The sequence below is a fragment of the Artemia franciscana genome, unplaced genomic scaffold (genome assembly GCF_032884065.1).
Source record: "Artemia franciscana unplaced genomic scaffold, ASM3288406v1 PGA_scaffold_39, whole genome shotgun sequence".
Lineage (NCBI taxonomy): Eukaryota > Metazoa > Arthropoda > Branchiopoda > Anostraca > Artemiidae > Artemia > Artemia franciscana.
In genome coordinates, this window is record NW_027062677.1 from 43,810 (window position 1) to 63,792 (window position 19,983).

The following is a 19,983-nucleotide window of genomic DNA, read 5'->3' on the forward strand; positions in this document are numbered from 1 at the left end:
ACTGTATTTATTTGTGATGATACCAACTTGATAGTACTGTTACTTTATCATTGTATTCCTGAGCACCACCAGTCTACCTGAAAACTGAGACTAAGGCATCCATTAAAGGTGCAACTTGGAGCATGAAAGCCTTTGTTAAGGAGATTAGGAAGGAAAACATGCAAACTGTTTCCTTTTGCTCATATAATTCTTAGCTGCAACACAACTTCCCTTCTACATAAACATGTCGAAGTGATTGTGCTTAATCAATTGAGAGAAAAAGAACTGTTTATGGAATATGTTTCAATGTTTTTTCGAGTTGATGTTTTGAAAGAAGAGGTTAAAGCAACTGGAGAGGTTGCACTTTGTATGTTTTACATGTAAAACATGCTGACAATCTTGACAGTTGCCAACACTGAGTCTTTCAGCAGAACATCTACAACTCCCGCCTATTCCAAAGAACTACTCCCTACTTCAGAATCAGTGAAATTTCACTGTTTCCAAATTTATCTTGAAGTATAAGATTAGATTGGGCTTTAGAGCCTTTCCTTGATGAGAATGGGGGTTGGAGACTCCAGAACAGCAGGAAATTAACAATTTTAGGCGTATCAGTAGGCATCAAATCGCTGGCTGTTTTTTTCTCTTTTAGCAGCAAGTCTGCTTTCGCGTTGCTCTGGTAGTTCCTCGGTACGCTTTCTGTTCTATCTTTCTCTATCAGCCTCAAGCCTGTTTCCTTGCTGTTCTTTCGATTCCTCAGCACGCTTTCGTTTCTGACTTTCTCTATCAGCAGAAAGTTTTTTGGCATAGACTCTTTGAGCATCTTCCTCGGCTGTTGCCATTGTAAGTTCATCGGTCATTTTAAAGTTACACATTAATAGATTTCTACCAGAAGTCATGTCTTAAATATCTTTAATGACGTCACCGTCATAACAAAAATGACGACAACTAACTTCATGACGTCAGTCAACACACAAACATGACGTCACCTGACAGACACATCCACAGACAACTTATTTATATATATATATATATATATATATATATATATATATATATATATATATATATATATATATATATATATATATATATATATATATATATATATATATATATATATATATATATATATATATATCAAACAGTTTGTGGTAATGAACTGTAGTAAGGAGTGACCCGGCTCAAAAGTAAACATTTTTCAGGCAAGCATTCATTTCGTCTGCAGGAGTTAAACTACGTAAAAATTGCGAATATACAACATTCTTGGCTTTCCCATTGTCTGTGCATATACAGAGCCGTATGTACTAATAATGACGTCATATGCAAACGCTCTTTTTACAAACAAACAAACATGCATACACACAACTCGTTTTTATATAGATAGATAGATAGGTAGATACAATACAAATTAACTGCGTAAAACTTGCGAATATACAACATTTTTCGCTGTCCAATTGTCGCTGCATATAAATAGATTGTCAGGTTTACCGACCCTCGAACATGCAACGCACAATTGTCCATGGGAAAAACAATCAGTATTAAGATCTATACCACATTTTTCTAATGATTGACCTTGAGCTTTGTTAATGGTGATTGCAAATGCTAATCGAATTGGGAATTGCAATCTTTTAAATTGAAAAGGCAGATCCGTTGGAATCATGGGAATGCGAGGAATAAGAACAGCCTCACTCTCAAAAGGCCCTGTCAAGATTGTGGCCTCTATTAGGTTTTCCATTGTTTTTTTTACGGCAAGTCGCGTGCCATTGCAAAGCTTTGGTGGGTTGATATTTCTTAAAAGTATTATTGGTACGCCTATTTTTAGTTGTAGCACGTGTGGTGGAAACCCTGAAAGATCTATAGAATTTAAAAATTCAGATGGATAATTAACCGCTTCATTTGGTTCCAAAACGGTGTCGACTGACTTGTAAAGGACTGCCTGGTCTCGAATCTTGGTCAAAACAATATTGTTGATTTCGTGGACGTCTATATTTTTGGGTGCGAGAATCGCTCTTTCACTTAGCCATTTATTATTTTTATAATTTTTTAGAATATTCGGAAATACTTTTTCAATCAATTCATTTTTGGACGTCACTAAATTACAGAAATCAGCAGGTAGTTGTATACGTCCTGAAATTGAGTCTACTGTTTGACCAGAGTCATCGTTTTGCAATCGGACACGCATATTTGTAGTTAATTTTAATATTTTTACGTGTGCCCATAAATTAGAATTTTTTAGGCAAGCATTCATTTCGTCTGCAGGAGTTAAACTACGTAAAAATTGCGAATATACAACATTCTTGGCTTTCCCATTGTCTCTGCATATACAAAGCCGTATGTACTAATAATGACATCATATGCAAACGCTCTTTTTACAAACAAACAAACATGCATACACACAACTCGTTTTTATATAGATAGATAGATAGATAGATACAATACAAATTAACTGCGTAAAACTTGCGAATATACAACATTCTTCGCTGTCCAATTGTCGCTGCATATAAATAGATTGTCAGGTTTACCGACCCTCGAACATGCAACGTACAATTGTCCATGGGAAAAACAATCAGTATTAAGATCTATACCACATTTTTCTAATGATTGACCTTGAGCTTTGTTAATGGTGATTGCAAATGCTAATCGAATTGGGAATTGCAATCTTTTAAATTGAAAAGGCAGATCCGTTAGAATCATGGGAATGCGAGGAATAAGAACAGCCTCACCCTCAAAAGGCCCTGTCAAGATTGTGGCCTCTATTAGGTTTTCCATTGTTTTTTTTACGGCAAGTCGAGTGCCATTGCAAAGCTTTGGTGGGTTTATATTTCTTAAAAGTATTATTGGTACGCCTATTTTTAGTTGTAGCACGTGTGGTGGAAACCCTGAAAGATCTATGGAATTTAAAAATTCAGATGGATAATTAACCGCTTCATTTGGTTCCAAAACTGTGTCGACTGACTTGTAAAGGACTGCCTGGTCTCGAATCTTGGTCAAAACAATATTGTTGATTTCGTGGACGTCTATATTTTTGGGTGCGAGAATCGCTCTTTCACTTAGCCATTTGTTATTTTTATAATTTTTTAGAATATTCGGAAATACTTTTTCAATCAATTCATTTTTGGACGTCACTAAATTACAGAAATCAGCAGGTAGTTGTATACGTCCTGAAATTGAGTCTACTGGGAGCTTTCCGTTTCCAATTGTCAGCAATTGATCTGAAAATGTTTGACCAGAGTCATCGTTTTGCAATCGGACACGTATATTTGTAGTTAATTTTAATATTTTTAAGTGTGCCCATAAATTAGAATTTTTAAGGCAAGCATTCATTCGTCTTCAATGGCTCTGGTGGTGCAGCCAATAGAGGAAGTTTAACTTTTCCTGAGGCGCAACACATTCCCATTGTTTCACCATTGAATTTCTAGGCCTTGCAATAGGGACAAATTTTAGAAATTGTCCCGATTTGAACACATCTACTCAAGCTATAATCATCGACTGGGCTGTACCTGAATGCCAGGCGATAACTTTCAGGTTACTCTGATTCCTCGGCACGCTTTCTTTTCTTACTTTCTATCAGCCTCAAGCCTGTTTCCTTGCTGTTCTTTTGATTCCTCGGCACGCTTTCTGTTCTTTCTTTCTCTATCAGCCTCAAGCCTGTTTCCTCGCTGTTCTTTTGATTCCTCGGCACGCTTTCTGTTCTTTCTTTCTCTATCAGCCTCAAGCCTGTTTCTTTGCTGTTGTTTTGATTCCTCGGCACGCTTTCTTTTCTGACTATCTCTATCAGCAGCAAGTTTTTTGGCATAGACTCTTTGAGCATCTTCATCGGCTTTTGCCATGGTAAGTTCATCAGTCATTGTAAACTTAAACATTAATAGATTTCTACGTGAACATATGTCTTAAATATCTTGAATGAAGTCACAGTCAAAGCAAAAATGACAACAACTAACTTCATGACGTCAGTCAACACAGAAACATGACGTCACCTGATCCACAGACAGACAGACAACTTATTTTTATATATATAGATATATATATATATATAATATATATATATATATATCACTACAAACAAGAGTTTTGCTATTCCCCCCTTCCCTAACTGTAAAAGTGTAAAGCCTACTGCATTATTGCACTTTACTGAAAACGAAATATATTAAAAATTTTCTTTTTGTTCTTATTAAGACATCGAAAATAAGAATAAAACCGAAATAAAATCTTGAAATGATGAGTTTTCTGCAATCAATATCATTACATATCAAATGTCCAGTTTAATTTTATTAGTTTTTTCCATGACTTTTCAAGACATATAGTTTTCAGTAAAGCACCAATAACACAGTAGGCTTTAGACGTTTAACATTAGGGAAGGGGGTAGTGAGTAGACACTTATTTGTAGCGATTATTGTCTGTTCTAAGCTTGATTGGCATATTTTATTTAAGTTTTTCTCGTTTTCAGATTTATTTATTAATTTATATTAGTACCTGTTTTATGTTTGTTTGCTATGATTGATTATTTAACTCTTGTTCGTTTTGTTTTTTATTTATTCTTTAATAATTATTTACTCCTGTCTTTACTTTTGTTTAAAAACTCAACTTCTTTTATAGAGTTCTTTAAGATAAATTTCCATTCATACTAATGTGCTAAAATTTTTAAGTTTCTCAACATTTTTTCAAAAAGAGTACGTGGGGTGAGCTAATTACACTCTAATTGCTTTTTATTCCTAGAATGCGAATTAGAACTTTCCATTTCTAAGAAATGAGGCTAATCCAAATTTTATACAACCACTCCTTGTATAAAACCTTATATTCCCCTAGGGCACCACTCATATTCATTGCCCAACGATTCAAGGGGGTTTCATGTTCCCCAGAGGCATTGTTATATGATAGGTTACATGTCTGATAAAATGGTTAAGTCACTCTGAAGCCCTTGAAAAGGGAACTAAAAGTTCAATTTCCAATCAAACGAGTCCAAATTCTATACAACCACCCCTTCCTTAAAAACAATATATACTCCTGGGGAATAACTTAAAATACTTTCCCCCAGACTTTGGAGGGTTGTGTTGACCCCAAACGTTTCGTCATCTGATCTTTGGATGATTTTGAACAAATTGACTATTTCAAAATTTTGATTAGATACGTTTTGGGAAAAAAAGGTGTGTGTGTGTTGAGGAGGGGGTGTTGCCCTCCAAACACTTTTGATTCTTACTAAGGGCAATATGACTTCCAATTTCGAAATGAAAGAGCCTCATGAAAAGTTTATACCACATGAAATGCATCTGGTAAAAACTAATAATAATATAACATTGAAGCCTTATGACCTTAACTATGGGCAATCGCCTCCAACACTATCAAAAAAGTTGGACACCGTCTAAAGACACTTTTGAACAACACAGTAATACAGTGAAGACAAGAGACTAAAATTGGCCCATCAGACAAAATTCTGGCAGCCATATAACAGCTTCCACCTTGATGGTACTATAATGTTGTTTTATTTTCTATCATTACTGCACACAGAGAGGACTGAAAGAAAATTCTTTAACCCTTTAAATCTGTTTTAAGCCACTAATTAACTACTTCTTTAACTTAATTAACTAACTTAATTAACTTAATTAAATTAATTAACTTAACTTAATTAAATAACTTAATTAACCAATCCTTTAACCCTTTAAATCTGTTTTAAGCCACTAATTAACTACTTTTATATCCCCCTTAACTCTTTGGTGGCAGATCCAAGAATATTTAAAGAGGTAACTTTTTATTTCTTTTGAACTATTGTAAATGAGCTTTCCTTTTTTTTCGTTAAAAAAACAAACAAAAAAAAACAAGAGCTAAGAGCTCATATGGCACTTGTGACGAGGTCGGAAGAGCCAAGAGATCATACGGCATGAGCTCTAGCAAAATTCTAAGAATCAATAAATTGATTTAAAAGGAAAATCAGAGGCTTAATGCCGGTTGGGATTTAAAATAAGAGCTCTGAGACACGAAGTCCTTCTAAATATCAAAATTCATTAAGATCCAATTACCCACTCGCAAGTTAAATACCTCTTTTTTCTAATTTTCTTCTCCTTTCGACCCTCCCCCCCCCTATATGATCGAATCGAGTAAAACAACTTTATCAAGTCACTTTGTGCAAGTCCCTGACATTCCTACCAATTTTCATTGTCCTAGCACATCCAGAAGCACAAAACTTGCCAAAGCACTGGACCCCCCTAACTTCCCCAGAGAGAGAGCGGGTCCAGTCCAGTTACCTCAATCACGTATCTACGACATTTTCTTTTTCTACATACCAAGTTTCATGCCGATTTTTCCACTCTAACCGTTTTCCAAGGTTTTTGCTTTCGCCCTCCAACTCCCCCAAATGTCGCCAACTCTGGTCGATATTTAAAATAAGAGCTCTGAGACATGAGTTCCTTCTAAATATCAAATTTTATTAAGATCTGGTCACCCGTTCTTAAGTTAAAAATACCTCAATTTTTCTAATTTTTCCGAATTAACACCCCCCCTTACAAAAAACGGAGAGCGGATTCCTTCCAATTACGTCAATCATATATCTTGAACTTGTGCTTATTCTTCTCATCAAATTTCATCCCGATCTCTCCACTCAACTGTTTTCCAAGATGTCCAGTTTCCAATATTTCTGTTTCCCCCCTCCAATCCCGTATGTCCCCGGATCCGATTTGAAATGGAAATGGAGAATCTGGAAATGGAGAAATGGAAATAGAGAAATGGAAATCGATTTGAAAATGGGGATATATGATCTTTCCGTATATCAAGTTTCATTAAATTTCGAGCACCCATTTGTAAGATAAAGAAACGTCAATTTTCACATTTTCCAAGATTTCCAGTTTCCCCCTACAGCTCCCCCCAATGACACCAGATCTAGTCGTGATTTAAAATAACAGCTCTGAAGTACAAGATTCATCTAAAAATCAAATTTCATTAACATCTGATCTCCTGTTTGTAAGTTACAAATGCCTCACATTTTCTATTTTTTTTCAATTACCCCCCCCCCCCCAACTTCTCCAAAGAGAGTAGATTCGATCCAGTTGTGTCATTAATGTATCTTGAACTTGTGCTTATTCTGCCACCAAATTTCATCCTGATATCTCCACTCTAAGCATTTTCCAAGATAACCGCCCCCCCCCCCCCCAACAACACTGGATCCAGTCAAGAATTAAAACGAGAGATCTGAGTTACAAGGTACTTCTAAATATGAAATTTTATTACGATCTGATCACTCCTTCATAAATTAAAAATACCTCATTTTTTCTAATTTTTGAGAATTAAACCTCCCCAACTCCCCCAATGAGAGTGGATCCATTCCAGTTCAAATCATTCCAGTATTTAGGATTTGTGCTTATTTCTTCCACCAAGTTTCATCCTGATCCATCCACTCTAAGCCTTTTCCAAGATTTCTGCCCCCCACCACAACTCCCTCCAATGAAACTGGATCCGGTCAGGATTTAATATAAGAGATCTGAGTTAAGAGGTCCTTCTTAATATGAAATTTCATTAAGATTCGATCACTCCTTTGTAAGTTAAAAATACCTCATTTTTTCTGATCACTCCTTTGTAAGTGAAAAATACCTCATTTGTTCTAATTTTTCAGAATTAACCCTTCCCCTAACTCCCCCAATGATAGCGGATCCGTTCTGGTTATGTCAATCATTTATCTAGGACATGTGCTTATTTTTCCAACCATTTTTCATCCCAATCCTTCCACTTTTAAGCGTTTTCCAAGATTTAAGGTTTCCCTTTCCCACTCCCCCAGTGTCACTGGATCTGGTTGAGATTTAAAATAATATCTCTGAGACACAATATCCTTCTAAATATCAAATTTCATTAGGATCTGATCACCCATTTGTAAGATAAAAATACCTCATTTTTTCAATTTTTCTGAATTTGTTAATACCAAGTGCCAATAAAAATTTAATTGGATTTAATTGGAAAAATTTATTTGGAAAACTTACCAATTTTGATAACACAAGTCTCAGAAAGGGTGATGATTTCAGCCATATTTGGAATTTGGGGCAAGTCTATATTACAATATCTGAAGAGATAGTACTGCTTACAAAACCTATAACAATACTTGGATATTAGTACAGTCAATCTATGGTTTAACCTCAAACAAATTGCAACAGTTTTGATTTTGGTACTTTTTTGACCAAATTTTTTTTTTTATCCCCAACACATAAAAAAATCAGGTGAATCGCACAACCATTTTGCATCTTTTCTTCTAAAATGACAACTTTTTATAACAACTTAATTTGCCTGTATAAAGTCAGTAATAGGTAAATCTGGCACTTAAAATCACAAACATGCACTTTGATTTTGTTTTAAATTTTCCTTTCAGTCCCCCCATCGCTAAATCGAGCGTTGATATAGGCCTGAGAGTAACATTAAGCAAAGTTGAATTCATACAGAAAAAAGGTTGGTGGCTACTGCAAAAAAGTTGTGTCCGTGTTAGTTTCCTGCTGTTCTGGAGTCTCCAACCCCCCTTCTCATCAAGGACAGGGCTCTAAAGCCCAATCTAATCTAATACTTCAAGATAAATTTGGAAACAGTGAAATTTCACTGATTCTGAAATAGGGAGCAGTTCTTTGGAATAGGCGGGAGTTGTAGATGTTGCTAGTTTCTGCTGAAAGACTCAGTGTTGGCAACTGTCAAGATTGTCAGTATGCTTTACATGTAAAACATACAAAGTGCAACCTCTCCAGTTGCTTTAACCTCTTCTTTCAAAACATCAACTCGAAAAAACATTAAAACATATTCCATAAACTGTTCTTCTTCTCTCAATTGATTAAGCACAATCACTTTGACATGTTTATGTAGAAGGGAAGTTGTGTTGCAGCTAAGAATTGCATGATCAAAAGGAAACAGTTTGCATGATTTCCTTCCCAATCTCCTTAACAAAGGCTTTGATGCTCCAAGTTGCACCTTTAATGGATGCCTTAGTCTCAGTTTTCAGGTAGACTGGTGGTGCTCAGGAATACAATGATAAAGTAACAGCACTAACAAGTTGGTATCATCACAAATAAATACAGTGTAGTCTTTGAACACTCAACCACTACAAGCACAATAAGCAAGTCAGCATCAGGTTTATCTTGAATAGTTCCCAGACTTTTGCCTCATAAAAAATCACAGTATAGCCAACTCATGAAACAGGCTTTATTCTTTTGGCATGAAAGAAATTTTAATTTTTTGGTGGTCAGTCTCATTTCTTGGCTAACTTCCTGTCAATTGATGCAGCTTTGCATAAGATGAGTCATCTTTTGTTGAAGCAGCTATATCATAGCTATCAAAGACAATCATGGCATCTGGATATTTGGATTGTTTGGATATTTGGATGAAATGTATTTCTAGGATCACTCTTAGATCTCCAAATATGTTTCTTTCTTTGCCCAGGGCATCCTATGAAGCAAACAACCACTGTCTAAGATATTTAATAAAGTGAAGATGCTGTTTCCATCTTCGGCCTTTTGGATACTGTTAGAAGGCACTGAAACAGCAATAAAGGCTCTATAAGGTCCTTCCATCTGAACAAATGTTCCTTAAGACATTTCCCTACCATTCCATCAAGAATCTTTTTCCATACTTCCAATGCTTTGTAGATGTTCATGTTTTTTGCAGGAGTCAAGCCAGTAGCAAGGCTTCAAAGCAACAACAGATCACCCTCAAAAGGAGACAACTATTCAACAAAATAAATAACTATTTGAGTGTCTTTGAAGCCTGTCTGCTACCCTGGAATACAAGACTCTGTGTTGGTTACTGCAACTAATGAATATGACCAAGAGTGTTGAAGAGCATTGCAGATTCCAGAAATTTTTGAAATGTGTGCAAAACCATATGATTGTGTTTTTTTTTTTTGGGGGGGGGGGATATGTGAGACACTAGGACACATCTTTTTCCTAGCATTTTCGCATAAAAAGTGGATATTTTCTCTGTATAGATCTGACTTTGTGTAATATCCAATATGCATTAATGCACAATTTATCCTGAGCGCACATGTATGTGTGTGTGTATTTATGTAGGGGAAACACTCAGGGATGGTAAAAACACAGAACTGAGTCTGTATTCATAATCTATGTACCATATTTTTTGTCATCAACTTTTTAGAAGCACAAATTAATTTTCTTTTAAGTTGTAATTGTAGAGGAAAAGATGGAAGAGCTTCAATTTCGCCTCAACAGATTTGGCTGATTTTTATACATTAAGAAGATTTTTTTTTCTAATTTGAAAACACCAAAATCAAAACTAATGCAATTTGTTCAAGGTAACATTTAAAATTAATTTAGATTTACTATAGTATTTAGTACCCATTTTACAGAGGTGAGTGGAAGCACAGAGTTCCTAGAAATACACAAGTTATAATGATTCCTTTCAAGCTCTGTATAGCCAATTTTATCTTAATACATTTGAGAGTATAGAATCAATTCCTTCAGCAGTCAAGAACATTAGCAAAGTGACAATTGAATCCAACCAAAAAATCTATTGATATCAACAAAACATTTATATCTGGAATCCATCATCATGGTTTATAGCACCTGAGCCCACTAAGCCCAGTTATGTTAGTGTAAAGCTATGTAAAGTGGCTTCAGACTCAATAGTTTGCTCTTTTCTTAAAACTGATAGGTTTATAATAATAATGAAATAAAAAAAAACAAGTTTTTTTAACTGAAAGTAAGGAGCAACATTAAAACTTAAAACAAACAGAAATTACTTTGTATATGAAAGGGGCTGCCTCCTCATCAGCGCCCCGCTCTTTATGCTAAAGTTTGACTCTTTCTCTCAACTCTTCGTTTTAAAACAGTAAAAAACTTTAGCGTAAGAGTCAAGAGTCAAACTTTAGCATAAAGAGCGGGGCGTTGATGAGGAGGCAGCCCCTTTCATATACAAAGTAATTTCTGTTTGTTTTAAGTTTTAATGTTGTCTCCTTTTGAGGGTGATCTGCTGTTGCTTTGAAGCCTTGCTACTGGCTTGACTCCGGCAAAAAACATGAACATCTATAAAGCAGTGGAAGTATGGAAAAAGATTCTTGATGAAATGGTAGGGAAATGTCTTAAGGAACATTTGTTCAGATGGATAAGTTCATCGGTCATTTTAAAGTTACACATTAATAGATTTCTACCAGAAGGCATGTCTTAAATATCTTTAGTGACGTCACCGTCATAACAAAAATGACGACAACTAACTTCATGACGTCAGTCAACACACAAACATGACGTCACCTGACAGACACATCCACAGACAACTTATTTATATATATATATATATATATATATATATATATATATATATATATATATATATATATATATATATATATATATATATATATATATATATATATATATATATATATATATATATATATATATCAAACAGTTTGTGGTAATGAACTGTAGTAAGGAGTGACCCGGCTCAAAAGTAAACATTTTTCAGGCAAGCATTCATTTCGTCTGCAGGAGTTAAACTACGTAAAAATTGCGAATATACAACATTCTTGGCTTTCCCATTGTCTGTGCATATACAAAGCCGTATGTACTAATAATGACGTCATATGCAAACGCTCTTTTTACAAACAAACAAACATGCATACACACAACTCGTTTTTATATAGATAGATAGATAGGTAGATACAATACAAATTAACTGCGTAAAACTTGCGAATATACAACATTTTTCGCTGTCCAATTGTCGCTGCATATAAATAGATTGTCAGGTTTACCGACCCTCGAACATGCAACGCACAATTGTCCATGGGAAAAACAATCAGTATTAAGATCTATACCACATTTTTCTAATGATTGACCTTGAGCTTTGTTAATGGTGATTGCAAATGCTAATCGAATTGGGAATTGCAATCTTTTAAATTGAAAAGGCAGATCCGTTGGAATCATGGGAATGCGAGGAATAAGAACAGCCTCACTCTCAAAAGGCCCTGTCAAGATTGTGGCCTCTATTAGGTTTTCCATTGTTTTTTTTTTACGGCAAGTCGCGTGCCATTGCAAAGCTTTGGTGGGTTGATATTTCTCAAAAGTATTATTGGTACGCCTATTTTTAGTTGTAGCACGTGTGGTGGAAACCCTGAAAGATCTATAGAATTTAAAAATTCAGATGGATAATTAACCGCTTCATTTGGTTCCAAAACGGTGTCGACTGACTTGTAAAGGACTGCCTGGTCTCGAATCTTGGTCAAAACAATATTGTTGATTTCGTGGACGTCTATATTTTTGGGTGCGAGAATCGCTCTTTCACTTAGCCATTTATTATTTTTATAATTTTTTAGAATATTCGGAAATACTTTTTCAATCAATTCATTTTTGGACGTCACTAAATTACAGAAATCAGCAGGTAGTTGTATACGTCCTGAAATTGAGTCTACTGTTTGACCAGAGTCATCGTTTTGCAATCGGACACGCATATTTGTAGTTAATTTTAATATTTTTACGTGTGCCCATAAATTAGAATTTTTTAGGCAAGCATTCATTTCGTCTGCAGGAGTTAAACTACGTAAAAATTGCGAATATACAACATTCTTGGCTTTCCCATTGTCTCTGCATATACAAAGCCGTATGTACTAATAATGACATCATATGCAAACGCTCTTTTTACAAACAAACAAACATGCATACACACAACTCGTTTTTATATAGATAGATAGATAGATAGATACAATACAAATTAACTGCGTAAAACTTGCGAATATACAACATTCTTCGCTGTCCAATTGTCGCTGCATATAAATAGATTGTCAGGTTTACCGACCCTCGAACATGCAACGTACAATTGTCCATGGGAAAAACAATCAGTATTAAGATCTATACCACATTTTTCTAATGATTGACCTTGAGCTTTGTTAATGGTGATTGCAAATGCTAATCGAATTGGGAATTGCAATCTTTTAAATTGAAAAGGCAGATCCGTTAGAATCATGGGAATGCGAGGAATAAGAACAGCCTCACCCTCAAAAGGCCCTGTCAAGATTGTGGCCTCTATTAGGTTTTCCATTGTTTTTTTTACGGCAAGTCGAGTGCCATTGCAAAGCTTTGGTGGGTTTATATTTCTTAAAAGTATTATTGGTACGCCTATTTTTAGTTGTAGCACGTGTGGTGGAAACCCTGAAAGATCTATGGAATTTAAAAATTCAGATGGATAATTAACCGCTTCATTTGGTTCCAAAACTGTGTCGACTGACTTGTAAAGGACTGCCTGGTCTCGAATCTTGGTCAAAACAATATTGTTGATTTCGTGGACGTCTATATTTTTGGGTGCGAGAATCGCTCTTTCACTTAGCCATTTGTTATTTTTATAATTTTTTAGAATATTCGGAAATACTTTTTCAATCAATTCATTTTTGGACGTCACTAAATTACAGAAATCAGCAGGTAGTTGTATACGTCCTGAAATTGAGTCTACTGGGAGCTTTCCGTTTCCAATTGTCAGCAATTGATCTGAAAATGTTTGACCAGAGTCATCGTTTTGCAATCGGACACGTATATTTGTAGTTAATTTTAATATTTTTACGTGTGCCCATAAATTAGAATTTTTAAGGCAAGCATTCATTCGTCTTCAATGGCTCTGGTGGTGCAGCCAATAGAGGAAGTTTAACTTTTCCTGAGGCGCAACACATTCCCATTGTTTCACCATTGAATTTCTAGGCCTTGCAATAGGGACAAATTTTAGAAATTGTCCCGATTTGAACACATCTACTCAAGCTATAATCATCGACTGGGCTGTACCTGAATGCCAGGCGATAACTTTCAGGTTACTCTGATTCCTCGGCACGCTTTCTTTTCTTACTTTCTATCAGCCTCAAGCCTGTTTCCTTGCTGTTCTTTTGATTCCTCGGCACGCTTTCTGTTCTTTCTTTCTCTATCAGCCTCAAGCCTGTTTCCTCGCTGTTCTTTTGATTCCTCGGCACGCTTTCTGTTCTTTCTTTCTCTATCAGCCTCAAGCCTGTTTCTTTGCTGTTGTTTTGATTCCTCGGCACGCTTTCTTTTCTGACTATCTCTATCAGCAGCAAGTTTTTTGGCATAGACTCTTTGAGCATCTTCATCGGCTTTTGCCATGGTAAGTTCATCAGTCATTGTAAACTTAAACATTAATAGATTTCTACGTGAACATATGTCTTAAATATCTTGAATGACGTCACAGTCAAAGCAAAAATGACAACAACTAACTTCATGACGTCAGTCAACACAGAAACATGACGTCACCTGATCCACAGACAGACAGACAACTTATTTTTATATATATAGAAGATATATATATATATATAATATATATATATATATATCACTACAAACAAGAGTTTTGCTATTCCCCCCTTCCCTAACTGTAAAAGTGTAAAGCCTACTGCATTATTGCACTTTACTGAAAACGAAATATATTAAAAATTTTCTTTTTGTTCTTATTAAGACATCGAAAATAAGAATAAAACCGAAATAAAATCTTGAAATGATGAGTTTTCTGCAATCAATATCATTACATATCAAATGTCCAGTTTAATTTTATTAGTTCTTTCCATGACTTTTCAAGACATATAGTTTTCAGTAAAGCACCAATAACACAGTAGGCTTTAGACGTTTAACATTAGGGAAGGGGGTAGTGAGTAGACACTTATTTGTAGCGATTATTGTCTGTTCTAAGGTTGATTGGCATATTTTATTTAAGTTTTACTCGTTTTCAGATTTATTTATTAATTTATATTAGTACCTGTTTTATGTTTGTTTGCTATGATTGATTATTTAACTCTTGTTCGTTTTGTTTTTTATTTATTCTTTAATAATTATTTACTCCTGTCTTTACTTTTGTTTAAAAACTTAACTTCTTTTATAGAGTTCTTTAAGATAAATTTCCATTCATAATCATGTGCTAAAATTTTTAAGTTTCTCAACATTTTTTCAAAAAGAATACGTGGGATGAGCTAATTACACTCTAATTGCTTTTTATTCCTAGAATGCGAATTAGAACTTTCCATTTCTAAGAAATGAGGCTAATCCAAATTTTATACAACCACTCCTTGTATAAAACCTTATATTCCCCTAGGGCACCACTCATATTCATTGCCCAACGATTCAAGGGGGTTTCATGTTCCCCAGAGGCATTGTTATATGATAGGTTACATGTCTGATAAAATGGGTAAGTCACTCTGAAGCCCTTGAAAAGGGAACTAAAAGTTCAATTTCCAATCAAACGAGCCCAAATTCTATACAACCACCCCTTCCTTAAAAACAATATATACTCCTGGGGAATAACTTAAAATACTTTCCCCCAGACTTTGGAGGGTTGTGTTGACCCCAAACGTTTCGTCATCTGATCTTTGGATGATTTTGAACAAATTGACTATTTCAAAATTTTGATTGGATACGTTTTGGGAAAAAAAGGTGTGTGTGTGTTGAGGAGGGGGGGGGTGCCCTCCAAACACTTTTGATTCTTACTAAGGGCAATATGACTTCCAATTTCGAAATGAAAGAGCCTCATGAAAAGTTTATACCACATGAAATGCCTCTGGTAAAAACTAATAATAATATAACATTGAAGCCTTATGACCTTAACTATGGGCAATCGCCTCCAACACTATCAAAAAAGTTGGACACCGTCTAAAGACACTTTTGAACAACACAGTAATACAGTGAAGACAAAAGACTAAAATTGGCCCATCAGACAAAATTCTGGCAGCCATATAACAGCTTCCACCTTGATGGTACTATAATGTTGCTTTATTTTCTATCATTACTGCACACAGAGAGGACTGAAAGAAAATTCTTTAACCCTTTAAATCTGTTTTAAGCCACTGATTAACTACTTCTTTAACTTAATTAACTTAATTAATTAACTTAATTAACTAACTTAATTAACTTAATTAAATTAATTAACTTAACTTAATTAAATAACTTAATTAACCAATCCTTTAACCCTTTAAATCTGTTTTAAGCCACTAATTAACTACTTTTATATCCCCCTTAACTCTTTGGTGGCAGATCCAAGAATATTTAAAGAGGTAAGTTTTTATTTCTTTTTTACTATTGTAAATGAGCTTTCTTTTTTTTCGTTAAAAAAACAAACAAAACAAACAAGAGCTAAGAGCTCATATGGCACTTGTGACGAGGTCGGAAGAGCCAAGAGATCATACGGCATGAGCTCTAGCAAAATTCTAAGAATCAATAAATTGATTTAAAAGGAAAATCAGAGGCTTAATGCCGGTTGGGATTTAAAATAAGAGCTTTGAGACACGAAGTCCTTCTAAATATAAAAATTCATTAAGATCCAATTACCCACTCGCAAGTTAAATACCTCTTTTTTCTAATTTTCTTCTCCTTTCGACCCTCCCCCCCCCCCCTATATGATCGAATCGAGTAAAACAACTTTATCAAGTCACTTTATGCAAGTCCCTGACATTCCTACCAATTTTCATTGTCCTAGCACATCCAGAAGCACAAAACTTGCCAAAGCACTGGACCCCCCTAACTTCCCCAGAGAGAGCGGGTCCAGTCCAGTTATCTCAATCACGTATGTACGACATTTTTTTTTCTACCCATCAAGTTTCATGCCGATTTTTCCACTCTAAGCGTTTTCCAAGGTTTTTGCTTTCGCCCTCCAACTCCCCCAAATGTCGCCAACTCTGGTCGATATTTAAAATAAGAGCTCTGAGACATGAGTTCCTTCTAAATATCAAATTTTATTAAGATCTGGTCACCCGTTCTTAAGTTAAAAATACCTCAATTTTTCTAATTTTTCCGAATTAACACCCCCCCCCCCTTACAAGGAACGGAGAGCGGATTCCTTCCAATTATGTCAATCATGTATCTTGAACTTGTGCTTATTCTTCCCATCAAATTTAATCCCGATCTCTCCACTCAACTGTTTTCCAAGATGTCCAGTTTCCAATATTTCTGTTTCCCCCCTCCAACCCCGTATGTCCCCGGATCCGATTTGAAATGGAAATGGAGAATCTGGAAATGGAGAAATGGAAATCGATTTGGAAATGGAGATATATGATCTTTCCGTATATCAAGTTTCATTAAATTTCGAGCACCCATTTGTAAGATAAAAAAACGTCAATTTTCACATTTTCCAAGATTTCCAGTTTCCCCCTACAGCTCCCCCCAATGGCACCAGATCTAGTCGTGATTTAAAATAACAGCTCTGAAGCACAAGATTCATCTAAAAATCAAATTTCATTAACATCTGATCTCCTGTTTGTAAGTTACAAATGCCTCACATTTTCTAATTTTTTTCAATTACCCCCCCCCCCCCAACTTCTCCAAAGAGAGTAGATTCGATCCAGTTGTGTCATTAATGTATCTTGAACTTGTGCTTATTCTGCCACCAAATTTCATCCTGATATCTCCACTCTAAGCATTTTCCAAGATAACCGCCCCCCCCCCAACAACACTGGATCCAGTCAAGAATTAAAACAAAAGATCTGAGTTACAAGGTACTTCTAAATATGAAATTTTATTACGATCTGATCACTCCTTCATTAATTAAAAATACCTCATTTTTTCTAATTTTTCAGAATTAACCCTCCCCAACTCCCCCAATGAGAGTGGATCCATTCCAGTTCAAATCATTCCAGTATTTAGGATTTGTGCTTATTTCTTTCACCAAGTTTCATCCTGATCCATCCACTCTAAGCCTTTTTCAAGATTTCTGCCCCCCACCACAACTCCCTCCAATGAAACTGGATCCGGTCAGGATTTAATATAAGAGATCTGAGTTAAGAGGTCCTTCTTAATATGAAATTTCATTAAGATTCGATCACTCCTTTGTAAGTTAAAAATACCTCATTTTTTCTGATCACTCCTTTGTAAGTGAAAAATACCTCATTTGTTCTAATTTTTCAGATTTAACCCTTCCCCTAACTCCCCCAATGATAGCGGATCCGTTCTGGTTATGTCAATCATCTATCTAGGACATGTGCTTATTTTTCCAACCATTTTTCATCCCAATCCCTCCACTTTTAAGCGTTTTCCAAGATTTAAGGTTTCCCTTTCCCACTCCCCCAATGTCACTGGATCCAGTTGAGACTTAAAATAATATCTCTGAGACAAAATATCCTTCTAAATATCAAATTTCATTAGGATTTAAAAATTTTTCTGAATTTGTTAATACCAAGTGCCAATAAAAATTTAATTGGATTTAATTGGAAAAATTTATTTGGAAAACTTACCAATTTTGATAACACAAGTCTCAGAAAGGGTGATGATTTCAGCCATATTTGGAATTTGGGGCAAGTCTATATTACAATATCTGAAGAGATAGTACTGCTTACAAAACCTATAACAATACTTGGATATTAGTACAGTCAATCTATGGTTTAACCTCAAACAAATTGCAACAGTTTTGATTTTGGTACTTTTTTGACCAAATTTTTTTTTTATCCCCAACACATAAAAAAATCAGGCGAATCGTACAACCATGCATCTTTTCTTCTAAAATGACAACTTTTTATAACAACTTAATTTGCCTGTATAAAGTCAGTAATAGGTAAATCTGGCACTTAAAATCACAAACATGCACTTTGATTTTGTTTTAAATTTTCCTTTCAGTCCCCCCATCTCTAAATCGAGCGTTGATATAGGCCTGAGAGTAACATTAAGCAAAGTTGAATTCATACAGAAAAAAGGTTGGTGGCTACTGCAAAAAAGTTGTGTCCGTGTTAATTTCCTGCTGTTCTGGAGTCTCCAACCCCCCTTCTCATCAAGGACAGGGCTCTAAAGCCCAATCTAATCTAATACTTCAAGATAAATTTGGAAACAGTGAAATTTCACTGATTCTGAAATAGGGAGTAGTTCTTTGGAATAGGCGGGAGTTGTAGATGTTGCTAGTTTGTGCTGAAAGACTCAGTGTTGGCAACTGTCAAGATTGTCAGTATGCTTTACATGTAAAACATACAAAGTGCAACCTCTCCAGTTGCTTTAACCTCTTCTTTCAAAACATCAACTCGAAAAAACATTAAAACATATTCCATAAACTGTTCTTCTTCTCTCAATTGATTAAGCACAATCACTTTGACATGTTTATGTAGAAGGGAAGTTGTGTTGCAGCTAAGAATTGCATGATCAAAAGGAAACAGTTTGCATGTTTCCTTCCCAATCTCCTTAACAAAGGCTTTGATGCTCCAAGTTGCACCTTTAATGGATGCCTTAGTCTCAGTTTTCAGGTAGACTGGTGGTGCTCAGGAATACAATAATAAAGTAACAGCACTAACAAGTTGGTATCATCACAAATAAATACAGTGTAGTCTTTGAACACTCAACCACTACAAGCACAATAAGCAAGTCAGCATCAGGTTTATCTTGAATAGTTCCTAGACTTTTGCCTCATAAAAAATCACAGTATAGCCAACTCATGAAACAGGCTTTATTCTTTTGGCATGAAAGAAATTTTAATTTTTTGGTGGGCAGTCTCATTTCTTGGCTAACTTCCTGTCAATTGATGCAGCTTTGCATAAGATGAGTCATCTTTTGTTGAAGCAGCTATATCATAGCTATCAAAGACAATCATGGCATCTGGATATTTGGATTGTTTGGATATTTGGATGAAATGTATTTCTAGGATCACTCTTAGATCTCCAAATATGTTTCTTTCTTTGCCCAGGGCATCCTATGAAGCAAACAACCACTGTCTAAGATATTTAATAAAGTGAAGATGCTGTTTCCATCTTCGGCCTTTTGGATACTGTTAGAAGGCACTGAAACAGCAATAAAGGCTCTATAAGGTCCTTCCATCTGAACAAATGCTCCTTAAGACATTTCCCTACCATTCCATCAAGAATCTTTTTCCATACTTACACTGCTTTGTAGATGTTCATATTTTTTGCAGGAGTCAAGCCAGTAGCAAGGCTTCAAAGCAACAGCAGATCACCCTCAAAAGGAGACAACTATTCAACAAAATAAATAACTATTTGAGTGTCTTTGAAGCCTGTCTGCTACCCTGGAATACAAGACTCTGTGTTGGTTACTGCAACTAATGAATATGACCAAGAGAGTTGAAGAGCATTGC

General features: G+C 35.3%; 1 long non-coding RNA gene across 1 annotated transcript in view; it reads right to left on the bottom strand.

Moving 5' to 3' along the window:
* LOC136041834 (uncharacterized) overlaps positions 1–18,335 on the bottom strand; it is a 38,700-nt gene extending 20,365 nt beyond the window's left edge. Inside the window, exons 1-2 of the long non-coding RNA XR_010621107.1 lie at positions 18,149–18,335; positions 7,941–8,047 (exon numbers count right to left, since the gene is read on the bottom strand). This is a non-coding gene — a long non-coding RNA (uncharacterized LOC136041834). The remainder of the gene's footprint in view (positions 1–7,940; positions 8,048–18,148) is intronic.
* Positions 18,336–19,983: the final 1,648 nt, after the last annotated feature.